Genomic DNA, 16,405 nt, shown 5'->3' on the forward strand with positions numbered 1-16,405 from the left:
CTACGCAACACCCTACTATTGTAGCATACCATCTGTTTCCTTGCCCTGTATTTCAATTTCCAGTCTTCTCCATCATTAACATGATACTGGATAGCGTGACCTGCCAAATATATGGCCTTCATACAAAACAATACAGAGAATTCTTACATAATATTCCAGTAAATCATCTTAGGGTAACACAGAGACCAAAAATGGCGTTACCATTGCTTTATATTTTCACAGGTATAATTTTACAATCACACAATGGCACCGAAAAAAGTGAGTTAATGACCTGTTTACACATGACTAATGCAGCATCCCCGTAGTCACATGATCAAAATTTCATTGCTTGGCAACTGTCATGGATTTTATGACCATTGCACCCCCCCTAAGAGTCATGTGATTACTGTTTGTAACCTTCCCAACTCGCTTCCGATAAAGCAAAGTCAACGGAGGAAGTAAAATTCACCGAACCACCACATGATCCACTTAATAACTGTGGCAAAAAGTGTTAACTAAAAAAATATATGCTCCTTTGGTCTTTTTAGTTGCCAGCAGAAAGGGAGTGGGGGAAAGCAGTGCATTCCTTAAATGCCTTAGATAATTGCCTTGGCAGCCCAAAGTTGTCGGCACGAAAGAATATTACTGGAGAGTATGATTGTTGACTCTTGGCTATGGATGTGTCCCATTGGAGAATATACATTCAGGGGTTGGGGGGGGGAAAGACCAGGGTCAAGGAGGAAATGAATGTATTTTAGTGTTGGCTGCATCCAGCTAACACCAACATGGCCACTCCTAATCATCTTTTTTACTCTGAAAGATGCGACTAGAGACTTATGATTTGAATGGGGGTGGATTTGTTGGAACCCTGACAAAAAGATTGTAAAGCGGGACAACGGCCTTGCATAGCCATGCGAATGTTGGACTTGACTGGGGTTGTAAATTGAGGATTACCTTCAGGATCAAGACATGCTGTGCCAAGCTTGCCAACGAAACATTTTGCCCGTCTAAATTCAGAACGTTTTATCGTTATAAAGTTCTCGGCCATGTTCACGTCTCCCTGGGGACGTGCATCTCCTCCCTCCATAACTCATCCTAAGCCAAGTTTGAATTTGCAGATGCGAATCTTCTCTGGCAGCTGTTTCCAAAGAAAGGAACAGACCAACCAGAGAGTCTGCTGAGCAACCACGTGAGGGCTCTCTTTAGTCGAGAAAGAACAGGCAAGCACATTCCACAGGGCAGGAGAACCGACACAAAACCAGATTTGGCTGCCTGGCTCCCAACCTATCTCTGCTGGTAGGGAAAAGAGACGCCATCGTTTTGTTGATTTCTCTGTAGCAAAACCCAGGCAGAAGGACATCCTTATCCAGGTCCCATTTACTCATATATATTTTTTAAAAAAATCAGCCACCTGGTGTGATTTTTTTTCAATTCACACCTTTCATTAAAAGATATGAAGTTGTGAGCTGCAACCTGGAAAAAGTGTTATCAGATGGTCCTCAGGATACCAACTCCACAGGCTGGACACAGGAACAACTTACCTCCAGAAAAATTGTGAATGCTCCAACACTGGAAGTTTTAAAAAAGATGTTGGATAAACATTTGTCTGAAGTGGTGTAGGGTTTCCTGCCTAAGTAGGGGGTTGGACTAGAAGACCTCCAAGGTCCCTTCCAACTCTGTTATTCTATTCTATTCTATTCTATTCTATTCTATTTCTAACCCCGCCCAGGGTGGGATTCTACCAGTTCGGATCAGTTCTATAGAACTGATTGTTACGATTCTGTGCAGTTCGGAGAAGCGACAAATCACGCCCCTGGCTGTCCCTGTCCCTCTCTACCCGTCCCTCCCCTCCCTGCCCAGTCAGTCATCGCTGACTGCATTCTCCCCAGCCCAGTCACTCCTTAAGGTTTTTTTTTTTCCCTCCTGACGATCAGCTGTTCCGATGATCAGCTGTGCTGGGATCCCCCTCGCTGTCTTACTACTTCACCCAGGAGGCTTCCCTGAGGCCCAGGAGGCCAAAAAAACGGAGTGTGGGGGGTGCTGCAAAAAAGAAGAAACCAAGTCCGCCCAGTCACATGGCCACGCCCACCTAGCCACGCCCCCACAGAACTGGCTATTGAAAAATCTGAATCCCAACCCTGTGCACACACAACCCACCAGCCAGCTGATTGTTGGGTATCTGCCATGCATGTGCGGGGGAGATCACACGAGAGACACATGTGCATGCACCTGGGGCGAGGCACGCGGGAGGGTCGCACACGCATGTTCAGGGGGCTGGGGGTCATTTGCACATTGCATTATGGGTGCAGACACGCATGCGTATGCGCACAAGCGCACACTTTCAGCACACGACAAAAAACGTTAGCCATCACTGCTGTAGTCTGCAAACTGAGGGGTCCTTAGTGCTCTCTCAGCTTGGTTGTTTATTTATTTATTTATTTATTTAGTCAGTCAAGCAATTATAAGATAACAGGTATAAGTATAAACGTGGTTATAAATACATGAAATGGATACGAATAAGAAAAAAAGAAACAATAGGACAGGGATGGTAGGCACGTTTTGGTGCGCTTATGCACCCCCTACAGACCTCTTAGGAAAGGGGTGAGGTCAATAGTAGACAGTCTTAAAGTTAAAGTTTTTGGGGTTTCGGGAAGAAACCACAGAGTCAGGTAGAGTATTCCAGACATTGACCATTTGACATTCTTGACATTCTTGCAGATGTTTCCTTACCCAAATTAGATAACATCATCAGTGTTAGTACTAGGAAGAGGGAGATCCGAAAGAAGGAGTACTCTAGTGTTCCTGTCAGCCATGGAAGCTTTTGTAGGACTTTCTACCAACCCCTCTGTCTTCCTGAGGGCTAGTGTGGCATCATGGCTGGCTCATTTCAACCCTGAGCTACAAATATTCTCCTTGGTTGGTATTCTGTGAACTGTTAGGGAGGGGCTGTCTTCACCCTCTTTCTCTCACACATGGTATCTGGGCTGAGTTGCCTCGTACTCCTCTGGACTGGGCCATCTCCCTCATATGAATCTACCTCCTTACTACCTACCATGGTGGCGCAGTGGTTAGAGTGCAGTACTGCAGGGTACTTCTGCTGACTGCTGGCTGCCTGCAATTTGGGAGTTCAAATCTCACCAGGCTCAAGTTTTTTCTCAGCCTTCCATCCTTCTGAGGTGGGTAAAATGGGGACCCAGATTGTTGGGGGCATGAGGCTGACTCTGTAAACTGCTTAGAGAGGGCCTGTAAAGCAGTATATAAGTCTAAGTGCTATTGCTGTTGCTATTACCAATCCTTCTCCCTTTTTTTGTCCCATTTCCACCCTGAACATGGCTCTAGGGGATGACACGTAAACTGAGCCATAAAGCTCAGAGAGGCAGCAAGTCACTTCACATCAAATAATGTCCATTATGTTAATGTGCATCATAACATCCTACGTTATCTGATACAATGGCTTGTTCCTCCACTCTGACTTTGATCCATGGCTTTTTGAAGTTAAAGTAGAGCTTTATGACCACAACTGAATGGGTTACAGTCCAGCACCAGCTGCTAAGATACACATCTATTTAATTTCTATCCTACCTTTATTATTTTTATAACTAGATTAAGGTGGCAAATGTACCTCCTCCTCCTCCCTTCTGTTCTTCCTCACAAATAACCCTATGAAGTGAGGTGGACAGAGAGTGACAGGGCCAAAGTCACCCAGCCAGCTTTCATGGCTAAGGCAGGACTAGAACTCACTGTGTCCTGGTGATTGGCCCAGAGTCATCCAGGCCTAATGGGAGACTGGAACACCAAGCCTCCCACTTTCTATCCCGGTGCTGTCACCACTAATGAGCTCGTTGTGTGAGCAGGGGAAGCTTACAAAACCATTGATCTGGCCCAGTTCCCCAAAGACGACAAACGGCTCAGTAGTTGAAGCAACGATTCCTTTATCAGGAGCACCAGCAAAAGGTTTCTCTCTCACCGCAGGATAACAAGTCTGTCCGGCAGGGAGATGAGTAGTTGTCTGCCACATCTATTCATCTCCACCCCCTGCCTTTTATCCCCCGAGCTAGGGTGGGGCCTTGCTAGCAGCAGTGGCTCTTCCTTCCCAAGGACCGGCCCATAGATTTCCACTGCTCTCCTCTCCTCTGCTTTCTGTGCATCAGGCACTGAACCTAGCTGTTCCTCTTCTTCCTCATCAGCCACCTCCAGACCTGGGGGATGTTGACTCTCCATCTGAGGGCTGACAGAGAGCCCGGGGTCTGCTTCTGCCTCTGCCCCCTGCTCTCTCTTTCTACCAGTTCCACTTCCTCTCCCACCTTGGAGTTTTCCCATTGCCCTGATGCTGATCCTGACTCCCACACCACTTCCTCCTCCTCCTCTGATTCAGCTGCTGGAGGGATTGGCGGCCAACAGGCCACAACAACCATCTTCATCGCATTACATCAGCCTGGTTGGTCAGGCAGGGAAAGTTATGTTGCAGACCTCATCAGTTAAAGAATTCCAACTGGCGGGATCTAATAAGAGAGTCTTCTTTGCTGTGAGACAGTGAGACAGACCTCACTCTCCTGGCCTTCTGAAAAGGAGTTAAGACATAGCCCTGCAGCCCCGCATGAGGAGCCCAGGGAAGCACATAGTTGTGGGGCTTGTTAGCCCCTAAAATAGAGGCTGGGAAGGGGATGGTTTCACATGCACAACCTAATCCTCATGCGCAATTGAAGCTTTGCACACTCGCTCACCGCTTGAGCGTTTCCAGCAGACTGGGTGCCCTAAGAGCTTTCCCTTCATTTTTTTTAACCAATTTCAATCTCTCGTCTCTTCTTAAACATTTTTTTGTTTCATTTTTAAATATACTCTTCTACATTTTAGCATTTTATCGTACCCCACCCAAAGTCCCTCTTTAAGCTATGGGTGCTACAGAAGAGATGGATAGTACAGAAATGTCCTTAGATAGATAGATAGATAGATAGATAGATAGATAGATAGATAGATAGATAGAGAGAGAGATAGATAGAATAGATAGATAGATAGATAGATAGATAGATAGATAGATAGATAGATAGATAGACAGACAGACAGACAATAGATAGATAGATAGATAGATAGATGGTAGATAGATAGAATTCATCCACCGCACTAACCTGTATGAAAATTTGCTTGATTTGGGCTTCACATCTTGAATGAATCTAACCATTTTGAGTTGCATGGCATTGCCACCTATTACATCCTGGCATCCCCTAAGGAAGAGCAGGCACTGTCAGAAGAGCAGATGGCAGCCTTGAGATGAAAGACCTGCCCCCTTTTTAGGTGCACTACCAAATATTTACGTGCACCTCTATAATTGTCTGGTTTGGCTCTGCAGCCAAACAAGACAGACTTCAACAGATAATTAGAACTGCAGAAAAAACTATTGCTACCAACCTGCCTTCCATTGAGGTCTCATATGCTGCACGAGTCAAAAAGATGGCTGAGAAAATATCTACAGACCCCTCACATCCTGGACATAAACTGTTTCAACTCCTTCCCTCAAAACGATGCTATAGAGCCCTGCACACCAGAACTAGACACAAGGACAGTTTTCCCCCCGAATGCCATCACTCTGCTAAACAACTCATTCCCACAACACTGTCAAACTATTTACTCTTAAGACTGTATTACTTATTGTTCTCATCCTTCCTGTTACCCATTTCCTTTTCTACTTATACTATAACTTTATTGCTTGTATCTTTACGATTTATATTGTTTTATTTAGTTTCCTAGTATGATTTATGTTGATTGCTTATTTAGTATCCTATGGCTATCACTAAGTGTTGTATCCTATGATTCACGATGAATGTATTTTTATGACTGTGATCATGATTGATCATTTATAGTTTTTATGTACACTGGGAGCTTACTCTCCGAAGACAAATTCCTTGTGTTTCACACTTGGCTGATAAAGAATTCTATATTCTATATCAACTCAATGTGCACACACACACCATTTTTGTGGGAGCCTTATGTTCTTTTAAACAATGTAAATATGTCTGCAAGTGATGGAAAGGAGAGTAAAATACAGGAGAACAAATTACAGCTCAGGGAGAAAAACCTGATCAAACAGTAAAGTTGATCAGAGCTTACTAGCTAGAGAAAAAGGAAGGGGGCGGGAAATGAGCTACTGAAAGTTCCTCTTTATGGGGTGTGTGTGTTTGTGCAAAGTGAAACACACTTTGTTTCAATATTTCACTTTTCTGTATCTGTACCATGGTTTTTCAAACTTAACAACTTTCAGTTATGTGAATTCCCAGCACTCTGATTTATACTCCATCCATTACTATTATTGTGAAGAACTGAAGTGACTTTGTTTACAATAAAGTGATATATTCTCTGTCTCTGTCTGTCTCTGTCTCTGTCTCTGTCTCTGTCTCTATCTATCTATCTATCTATCTATCTATCTATCTATCTATCTATCTATCTATACAGTATATTTATTTTGAGCAGTGTATGTATATAACAGAAGCCTGATGATGGCAGATGAGATTCTGCCGAAACGTTGCTACAACTTTAAAAGCACAACTACAATGACGTGGGAAAATACCCGAACAAAGCTGAATACCATACATGTAAGTACCCGCGAAAACTTAAGAATGAATATATATATATAAAGAATGTTGACTTGGGCCTAAGAAATAATCCAATGTCTTTAAAGTACATAGAATATTAAGTTAGTAATAAAGCATGTTGCAGAAATCCATCCACTTGGACCCTTGGAATCATGCTGATAAAAATCACAATGATTGATTCCTTCCTTCCTTCTTTTCCTTCCTGTCCAACCTGCTGAAAAAAATCATGATAATCTTTCCTTTCCTTTCCTTTCTTCCTTTCCTTTCCTGTCCTTTCTCTTTCATTCCTTCCTTCCTTCCTTCCAGCCCAATCTGCTGAAAAATATCACGACAATCTTTCCTTTCCCCTTCCTTCCTTCCTTCCTTCCTTCCTTCCTTCCTTCCTTCCTTCCTTCCTTCCTTCCTTCCTTCCTTCCTTCCTTCCTTCCTTCCTTCCTTCCTTCCTTCCTTCCTTCCTTCCTTCCTTCCTTCCTTCCTTCCTTCCCTCTTCTGGAATTCCTGTCCCACTTCAAATCTTCTAGGCATGAATACCCTTGACTTCTGCCTGACCAATTCTGTTAAAACCAAGCCAAAGAGGACTGATGGTTGCATAGCAACTTAGCAAATTGGATCACATGCTCAAGCCACAAAAGAGAATTATGCAAAGATGAGCAGAAAGTGCTGTGTTCAGAAGCATGAATAGTCAAAATCCCCAAACCCACACAGCCTTCTTTTCTTCTTCTTCTTCTTCTTTTTTTTCAGCCGTCTTTGCAGGCAGGCGTTTAGATGCGCAGAAACTCCGGCACAAGTCAATGGTGGCGAGCAGAGATTCAAGTAAAGAGGCTGCGTGTGGTAAGAGGCAACTAACTTTCCAAGCTCTATAAATAGTTCTGCAGCATAATGTGTGATCTCTTCCTATCTGATGTTCGCAAGGAAAATATGTTTTTTAAATGGAGATCTCGGGCAGTCACAAGATCTGCAAAAGGCTGCCTGCCGGGCTTTAGATTTTAAAAGTACGGAACATGACGGTTACTAGGGAGGAAGCAGGAAGTGATTTCTGAAAAAAGGAGGGGGAAAAAAAGCAATTCAAAAGAGAATCCTAAAGAACCAAACTTAAGTGAGGAAGCTGCTGAAAGGGAAGGAGGGAGGGAGGCTCTTTAGCAGGAGAAACAAAAGGCGGTGGGGGGAATTCTTGCAAGTTCTGACGTTGCAGTTTCGCAAACAAAAGGTTTTAGTTCATTTAATAAACCGTGGTTTAATAAACCGGTTCACTGATGTGTGAATCCAGGCTGATATTCTTGCGTTCCTGAATGGAATCCCTGTTCGCTGCCATTAGCTAATACTGAAGCCAGCCAAGAAACTGATCTTGAAAGAAAATTAGGATATAAACTAATGCAAACCATGTTAAGAACCAGAAATTGGCAGAGAAATAATAACACCATCCAAAATGGTTCTTACAACAAATAGTGCTTACAACTTACCACATAAGTTATCTCCCCCATGTAGCTTATGTCTCCAGATAGGCAGTGCTGTTACAAAAAGTAATGAACAATGCAGCACAAATGGTAAGTTTTCAGGGTGTTGATAATACCAACCTCCATCTCATTTAAGATAATTTCTTCTGTTCCTGGGACAAACTGGCAAAATTCAGTCTGGATTTTAGTTGTCAATAGTTGTCACTCAAGAGCTCACATTCCGGACATATTTTGGGGGTGCAGAAAATAGCCTCATTTTTGTCTCTAAAGCAGAGGGGGTATTCAGCAGCTTCTGACTAGTTCTGGAGAACCGGTAGCGGAAATTTTGAGTAGTTCGGAGAACTGGCAAATGCTACCTCTGACTGGCCCCGCCCCCATCCGTTCTCTGCCTCCCAAGTCCCAGCTGATTGGCTGGGTCTTCTTTTGTGGTCATGCACAGGAGAACAGAGCTGGAAAGCAGGTTAGTGGGGTGGGGAGGGAATGGGATTTTGCAGTAACCTTCCCCTGCCACCTTTATCAAACCATGCCCACCAAGCCATGCCACACCCACCAAGCCACACCACGCCCACCAAGCCACACCCACAGAACTGGTTTGGTAGTAAAAAAATGTGAATACCACCACTGCTCTAAAGGCAAAGATTCCAAGAAACGGGATATATTTTGAATGCATATTTGTTTGCCCCGGAAGTTATCATCCTCCAGCAGGATAGATACGATTTTTGCAGGACTTTCTTCTTCTTCTTAATTTTGCAGGACTTCTTAATTTTTGCAGGACTTTCTTCTTCTTCTTGGCATATTGCCCTGTTTGGGATGTGCTGTCATGAAGATGGTTCTCCTACTGGGAAAAAAAAGAGACATAACTTCAAAGGCCAAAGTTTGTGTAGGGATGACTCCTCTAGCAACTCAGTCATCGATTTTGATAAATAAATAATGCCTGGCTACAAAGCTGCATTGACTGAGTTAATACAAATAAAACCGAATGTACCTCAATGTCTTCCAAAATATTATCCTATATACAAAAAAAAAAAAAAAAAAAAATCCATAGGCATTCAGTTCAAGTCACAATGATGTTACACAAATTATAATCAGAGTGACATAAATTTCACTGTATACAATGCAAATGGAGACTTTTAACGCTAGGAAAAGTGACTTGTATTGGTGGGATAATTCAAACTTAAATAAAACATTAGTTCTTCTGTTTTAATAAATCTCGCATGGCTTCCCCATTTCCCTGCCAACTTTTTAATTTCCTATCAAGTTTACTTACTTAGCTATCTGTCAAATTGCTATTTAAAAGTGGGTAACGTATTACCAAAGACCACTACTAATAAGTAGGTTCAGAACACGAACTGCCCAAGATGCTTCTGTGTAGATTTACAACATAGTAAATAAGTAAGCAAGTACATAAATATTTCTTTTAAACAGCATAGTCATCCCATTTTCAGATATCCCCACAATGCAAAAATACCTATAGATTTTAGTTTTTTCCAGCAAATACTTCCTGGAAATTCTGCGTTAAGAAATACTACGTGTTGGGAAATTCTGGGCTAATTTTCCAAGCATTTTATGGAGATAGGAACTTCTAAAAAGGAACTTGAACTAGCTTTTGCTAGGCTTTTTCCTACACCCCAATATCAGGACCTCACAGGCTCTTTCACTCTTAAGTCAAAAGCAATGTTTACACAACTCCCATTCTATTAAAAAAAAAAAACAGTTTACAAGTCACAACAGCTCAGTGAAAATTAAACAAGCCTATTATGTATGAATTTGTTGTCTAACCTTGATCATCTCATTAAGCCATGCGCTGACATTGCATGTTACAGATATAGTCCTTACAACCGCTTGGTTGTAACTTACAACCACTTGGACTGCCATTTGTCAGAAATGGTGTAGGGCAGAGGTCTCCAACCTTGGCCACTTTAAGACTTGTGGACTTCAAAGCTTTGCTGGCTGAGGAATTCTGGGAATTGAAATCCACAAGTGGCCAAGGTTGGAGACCCTTTAGTGTAGGATCTCCTGCTTGGGTGGGGGGGGGTTGGACTAGATGACCTACGAGGTCCCTACCAACTCTTGTTAATCGGTAAATACAGTCACTTTTTGTGACCTTCCCAGAAGCAAAGTCAGTAAGGAAGCCAGATTAACTTCACAACCGAGTTCCTAACTTAAAACAACTGCAGCCATTCATTAACACCTGTGGCCCAAAATTTCTGTAGGCAAAGAAAGGCGAAGTTAACTTTGCCCTATTTTACGACCTTCCTTGCCCACAGTTGTTAAGTCGAGGACTACCTGTAAAAAAAAAAAAAAAGGCCTGGCTCTGTAGCCCCGAAGGCACTCAAGATGTTAAAAATCTCAGGGGCTTTTAAGGGGAACCTCGTGAAAGAAACGCGCAGCGGCGGCCGAGCTCCAGCGGCAGGGCAGCGCCTCTGAAAAAGTTTCCAAAGTGGCAACTTCGGCTCTGGTTGGCGAGCCGGGCCAAAAGCGAGGATGCTTCGGGCTGCGGAGTCGGGGCGACCGACGGTGGGGTCCAGACCCAACCCCGCGGCACCCAGGCAAGCGATGGCCAAGGCTTCGCGCGGGCGTTGCCTGCCTCCACTCTACATCCGGGGCTGGCTTTGGCGAATGGGAAGCGTTAAGGAACCCGGAAAAGGAAGGAAGGAAGGAAGGGAAAGAAAGGGAAAGGAAGGAAGGAAGGAAGGAAAAGAAAGAAAAGGAAAGGAAGGAAGGAAGGAAGGAAAAGAAAGAAAAGGAAAGAAAGGAAGGAAGGAAAAGAAAGGAAAGGAAGGAAGGAAGGAAGGAAGGAAGGAAGGAAGGAAGGAAGGAAGGAAAAAAGAAAGAAAGAAAGGAAGGAAGGAAGGAAAAAGAAAGAAAGAAAGAAAGAAGAAAGAAAGAAAGAAAGAAAGAAAGAAAGAAAGAAAGAAAGAAAGAAAGAAAGAAAGCCACGGCGGAGAAGGCAGCGCGATCCTGGGAGCCGAACGGCAGCCGTGGCTTTTTGCATCCAAGGCTGGACGGCGCTCCGATCTCTCCCCGGCCATGTGCGGGGTTTGTGGCCGGCTGGCGCCTCCACGCCGGCCACAAACCCCGCCGGGCGGTGAGTCTGGCCGCCCGGCTCTGGAAGAGACGCCCGGTGGGGCCGGAGAGCCTCCCGTGATGTGTGTGCGTGTGTGTATTTGTGTGTGTGTGTAATTTATGTGTGTGTATTTATGTGTGTGTGTGTGTGTTTGTGTGCGTGTGAGTATGTGTGTATTTGTGTGTGTGTGTGCGAGCGCGCGCGTTGCAGCAGCCAGGCCGGGCGAGGAAAGCGCGTGGGGACCCCGTGGGAACGTCCCTTTGGAGAGGAGGGACCGAGTAGATGCCCTTTTCGGGGAGGAGGAGAAGGAGGAGGAGGGATGGGGCGGCGTGCGTGCTGCGCGCACCCAAACACACCCACCCGCGTAGGGGGCTGGAGCTTCGGGCGCGCCCCGCCGCTGGAGGACGGGAAGGTGGCGCAATGGGTCGGGCTCGGAAGCCGAGGAGGGCCCGGAGTGGAAGATGAGCAACCTGCCTTCTTCCCTCCCGGGGCTCCGGAGCAGCGGCGGGGGCGAGCGGAGCCGAGGGTCCTCCTGCTGCGCTTGGGGCGCAAGGGTGCGGCTCCCGCCGGCGCTTTGAGACGAGCCAAAGAAGTCGCCACAAGGTTCGCTTCGCCTTGAACTCCGTCGGGGGAGAGCTCGCGCGGTTGGCAGCCGAGGGAAGGAGTGGGGCGTAGGATTGGGGCAAGGGCTTGGCAAAGTTCCGCTTTGAGCCTCTTTTTTTTTTTTTTCCTTCTTCTTCTTCTTCTCTTTTTCTACCCAAGGAATCTGTCTAGAGGGGCCCTTTAAACTGCACCCAGGGCAGAGAGACCTCTTGCAACCTAACGAATCTGCAGTGGGGATCACTTGATCCGGCCTTCCTTTCTCTTTTGACTCCGCTTGCTCAACCGATCCCGGGTTACTTTTGCGCTGGGATCTTGCAACGAAGTTGGAATCGTACGGGGCGGGGGTAGAATACAGTCTAACTCAGGGGTCTCCAACCTTGGCAACTTTAAGCCTGGAGGACTTCAACTCCCAGAATTCCCCAGCCAGCTGGCTGGGGAATTCTGGGAGTTGAAGTCCTCCAGGCTTAAAGTTGCCAAGGTTGGAGATCCCTGGTCTAACTCACTGCTTGCTCCAGGAGTTCACTCCTGACCAGCTCAAGGTTGACTCAGCCTTCCATCCTTCCAGGTGGGTAAAAATGAGGAGCCAGATTGTTGGGAGACAATAGGCTGACTCTGCAAACCGCTTAGAGAGGGCTGTCAAAGCACTGTGAAGCGGTATATAAATGCTATTGCTAATGTCCGTCCTTCCTGCATACCTGCATAGTGGTTAGAGTGCAATATTTCAGGCTGACTCAGCCCAGAGGCAGGAGTTCGATTCTCACTGGCTCCAGGTTGACTCAGCCTTCCTTCCGAGATGGGTAAAATGAGGCCCCTGATTGTTGGAGGACAATTATGATGACTCTGTAAAACAGCTTGGAGGGGGCTGTAAAAGCATTGTGAAGTGGTATATAAGTGTTATTGTTATATGTGCTATTGCTATTGTCCTTCCTTCCTTCCTTCCTTCCTTCCTTCCTTCCTTCCTTCCTTCCTTCCTTCCTTCCTTCCTTCCTTCCTTCCTTCCTTCCTTCCTTCCTTCCATGGTGCACAGTGCAATATTTCAGGCTGACTCGGCCCACAGCCAGGAGATTCAATTCTGACTTGCTCAAGGTTGACTCAGCCTTCCCTCCTTCCGAGGTGGGTAAAATGAGGACCCAGATTGTTGGGGGCGAGAGGCTGACTCTGTAAAACAGCTTAGAGAGGGGCTGTAAAGCAGTATATAAGTCTTAAGTGCTGCTGCTATCAATAGGTCCTTTCCTTGCATTCCAAAGCCAGGGCCTTCCGATCCTTTTAGGAACAGGGAATTCCCAGCCCAAAGTTTTTATCCGGAGCTTGAATTGTCTGCAGTTGCTTGGTATCTCTTTCCCTGTCTAGGAGCATCTTGGTCAGCAGGCCAAAGAGTGAACTTTTGGTTCTGTTATCAGGTGCACAAGTTGGTTTAGCTGCAAAAGTGCTGGATTGTGAGCCAGAGGAGGCAGTCCTCCTATTTTCCAAGATAGTTGTGTTTGTTTGTTTGTTTTCTTAAAGTGAAACTCAGTGTCCTTTGAGTAGGCAAAATATACTTTATTTCAGGGGTCCCCAAACTTGGCAACTTTTAAGACTTGTGGACTATGCTGGCTGAGAAATTCTGGGAGTTGAAGTCCATGAGTCTTAAAGTTGCCAAGTTTGGAGACCTCTGCTCTATTTGATGTCAGAAAACAGATATATTAAGTATATAAAAATGTTACCTTCAGGTTGGTTTAAGTACAGTTTAATGGGGCCACCGGAATTCAAGCTGTTTGGCAGTGTGATTTTTTTTTTTTTTACAGAAGCATTTCCCCTTGCAAACATTTATATGGTAAAAATTAAATGTCAACATTTTATTAGAGTATAGAATAAAATAGAAAATAGAAAAGCCAAAAAGGAGGTGGGAAGGGGAAAGAGAAGAATCAAAAGGTTGATCCGCATATGAATGCTTGAGTCAAATGTCTAAAAAAAGTTTGGTCTAAAAAGTTTAAATGCAATAAGTTTTTGTTCTTCTGTTTCATCAGAGACTTGCCTGGACATGTGGGTTTTTTTTTTTAAGTGGTTTGCCATTGCCTCCTTTTTAGGGCTGAGAGAAAGTGACTGGCTCGAAGTCACCCAGCTGGCTTTGTGCCTAAGAATAGAATTTGTGGTCTCCCAGTTTGTAGCCGTTGTTGCTTTAACCAAACTGGCTCTCAAGCGGAAACTTGGTTTGTTTATTTTTTAACCTTTGGTTAAAGGCAGGGTTTCTTGGCAAAGTAGATGCTGGTGAGGAGTCTTTTAACATGGTTTGGGATTCCCATTAAACCCCTCTCCATATTCTCCCTGCTCTCTGACTCAGCCCCTTTCGCATTCTAGTCCAGGGTGTCAAATTGGATTTCTTTGAGGGCCAGATCAGCATTGGAGTTTTCCAACATGGACCAATGTGGGGGGGATAGGGAATGCGGGGCGAAGACAAGATGGATGCCTCCTGTGGCACCCTGCTGGCCAAAATGGGGCATGCCCCTCCCCAACATCTCATTTTCAGCCTCCATGGCTGCCTCCAGCACTCTTCCTGTTGTGGTCCACCAGCAGCCTGCGGAGGCAGTAGCCTGCAGAGGCAGCAGCAGAATCGGACAGTGGGGAAGAACAGGGACCAGTCCGGGAGTCTGGGGAGGACTCGGACGAAGGTCCTGTGTCTGACAGGACACAGTTATGAGTTATGTCTGGACTCCGGAGCCTCCAAAATCTGACAGCAGCGAGGCAGAGGAACAAGGGGAGCCTGTTCCCAGTGCATGTGTGCACAGAGCTGCCAGAAGGCTAGAGTAGCTAAGACAAATGAGACTCAGGAGTAAGGCTGGGAGATGATTGCTCCTCCCATAAGATATAAAGGAAGTTCAAAGGGACAGGAAACTTTGCAGGAAGCAATGTCATTCGCTCTGTTCGGATTAAACCTTGAAGCTCTGTGTGGCCTTTGTACTCTGGTTTTTTTATAGTTAATTTGGCACTTTAGTTGTTGGCAGCAATTCAAAGGAGAGAAAGGTGGGTGCTTATCTCGAGGAACTGTTTGAGTTGTTTGGACTAAGTGTATGCTTAATTATGATCTCAGGAAGCCTTGGTCAGAACACTTCCGGCTGAAAATGGGCCACATGGAGGCCCTGCGTGGCCTGTTTTTAGCCTGCCCGGCCTCCAGCAGCACTATGGGCCTTGCGGGGAGCTTAAATCTGCCCATTTTGGCTGGCGGAGGCACTGCAGGCCGGTCCTTTGATATTTCTAGACTGGCCCCATGGGCCAGATATAAGGGCCAGATCTGACCCACAGGCCTTGAGTTAACACCCCTGTTCTAATTATATTGAGAGAAGGAAAAGAAAGACCATTTGGAGAATGCAAAGCTGCAGAGGAGTCACAAAGCTGGCGGTATACAGGTAGTGCTCAATATACGGCTGCCATTGAGCCCAAAATTTATGTTGCTAAGTGAGAAATCGGTTGAGTTTTGCCCCCCATTTTACAACTTTTCTTGCCATGTTCATGAAGTGAATCCCTGCAGTTGTTAAATTAGCAAGATGGTTGTTAAGCGAACCTGCCTTCCCCGTTGACTTTGCTTGTCAAAAGGGCGCAAAAGGGGATCACACGACCCCCCTGGGACCCTGCGACCATCATAAGTATGAGTCAGTTGCATCTGACTAGAAATTCACATGACCGTGGGGATGTTGCAACGGTCGTAAGTCTGAAAACCAGTCATAAGTCACTTTTTTCCCCATGCCGTTGTAACTTTGAATGGTCACTAAATGAAGTGTTGGAAGTCAAGGGCTACCTGTAGAGGTGTTTGAATCTGATGGACAGTACAGATGGGTGTTTAACAGATTAACAGAGTTGGAAGGGACTTTAGAGGTCATCTAGTCCAACTCCCACCCACCCAAGCAGGAGACCCTACACCATTTCTGACAGGTGGCAGTCCAATCTCTTCTTGAAAGTCTCAAGGGATAACACTCCCACAACTTCTGAGGGCAACTTCTGTTCCATGGGTTGATTGTTCTCACCGTCAGGAAATTCCTCCTTATTTCCAGGTTGAATCTCTCCTTGTTCAGTTTCCATCCATGATTCCTTGTCTGGCCTTCAGGTGCCTTGGAAAACAGCTTGAACCCTCCTCCTCTCTGTGGCAGCCCCTCAAATATTGGAAGACCGCTATCCTGTCTCCCCTGGTCCTTCTCTTCACTAGACTAGCCAAGCCCAGTTCCTGTAACCATGAACCCGAGATGATGCAACTCTTGTAAATACGTGCCAGTTGCCTGAATTTTGATCACGTGACTGTGGGGATACAGCAACAGTCATTAAGTGTGAGAACTGGTTGTGTAAATCACTTGATTCAGTGCCATTGGAATTCAGACAGCCACTAATCAAATGGCTGCAAGTTAAGGACTTACCTGTACATTGTACTGAAAGAGAACTGAACCAGCTCCAGGTCACCTAGGCCAGGGGTCTCCAACCTTGGCAACTTTAAGCCTGGAGGACTTCAACTCCCAGAATTCCCCAGCCTGGGGAATTCTGGGAGTTGAAGTCCTCCAGGCTTAAAGTTGCCAAGGTTGGAGACCCCTGACCTAGGCAGCTTGTATGACTAAGAGTGAATTGGAACCTTGTCTTTCTTTCTTTTTTAAATAGGAGAAAATTTTTACATAAGAGAAAGTTTCTCCTTATTTCCAGGTTGAATCTCTCTCCTTGTTCAGTTTCTATCCATTATTCCTTGTCTGGCCTTCGGG

At 45.4% G+C, this 16,405-nt stretch overlaps 1 protein-coding gene across 2 annotated transcripts in view; it reads left to right on the forward strand.

The window, feature by feature from the left end:
• Window positions 1–7,066: 7,066 nt before the first annotated feature.
• Window positions 7,067–16,405, forward strand: part of PLEKHA2 (pleckstrin homology domain containing A2) — a 97,390-nt gene continuing 88,051 nt past the window's right edge. Inside the window, exon 1 of one of the 2 annotated variants that reach the window (XM_087969924.1) lies at window positions 7,067–7,397. The gene's annotated coding sequence lies outside the window, so the exon portion shown is untranslated. Of the gene's footprint in view, window positions 7,398–11,334; window positions 11,691–16,405 lie in introns of those variants that run through there. The other variant, XM_087969922.1, reaches the window with a different exon arrangement.

The sequence above is a fragment of the Notechis scutatus genome, chromosome 7 (assembly GCF_049901735.1).
Source record: "Notechis scutatus isolate UNSWTSFEM ecotype Mainland chromosome 7, rNotScu1.2, whole genome shotgun sequence".
Taxonomy (NCBI): Eukaryota; Metazoa; Chordata; class Lepidosauria; order Squamata; family Elapidae; genus Notechis; species Notechis scutatus.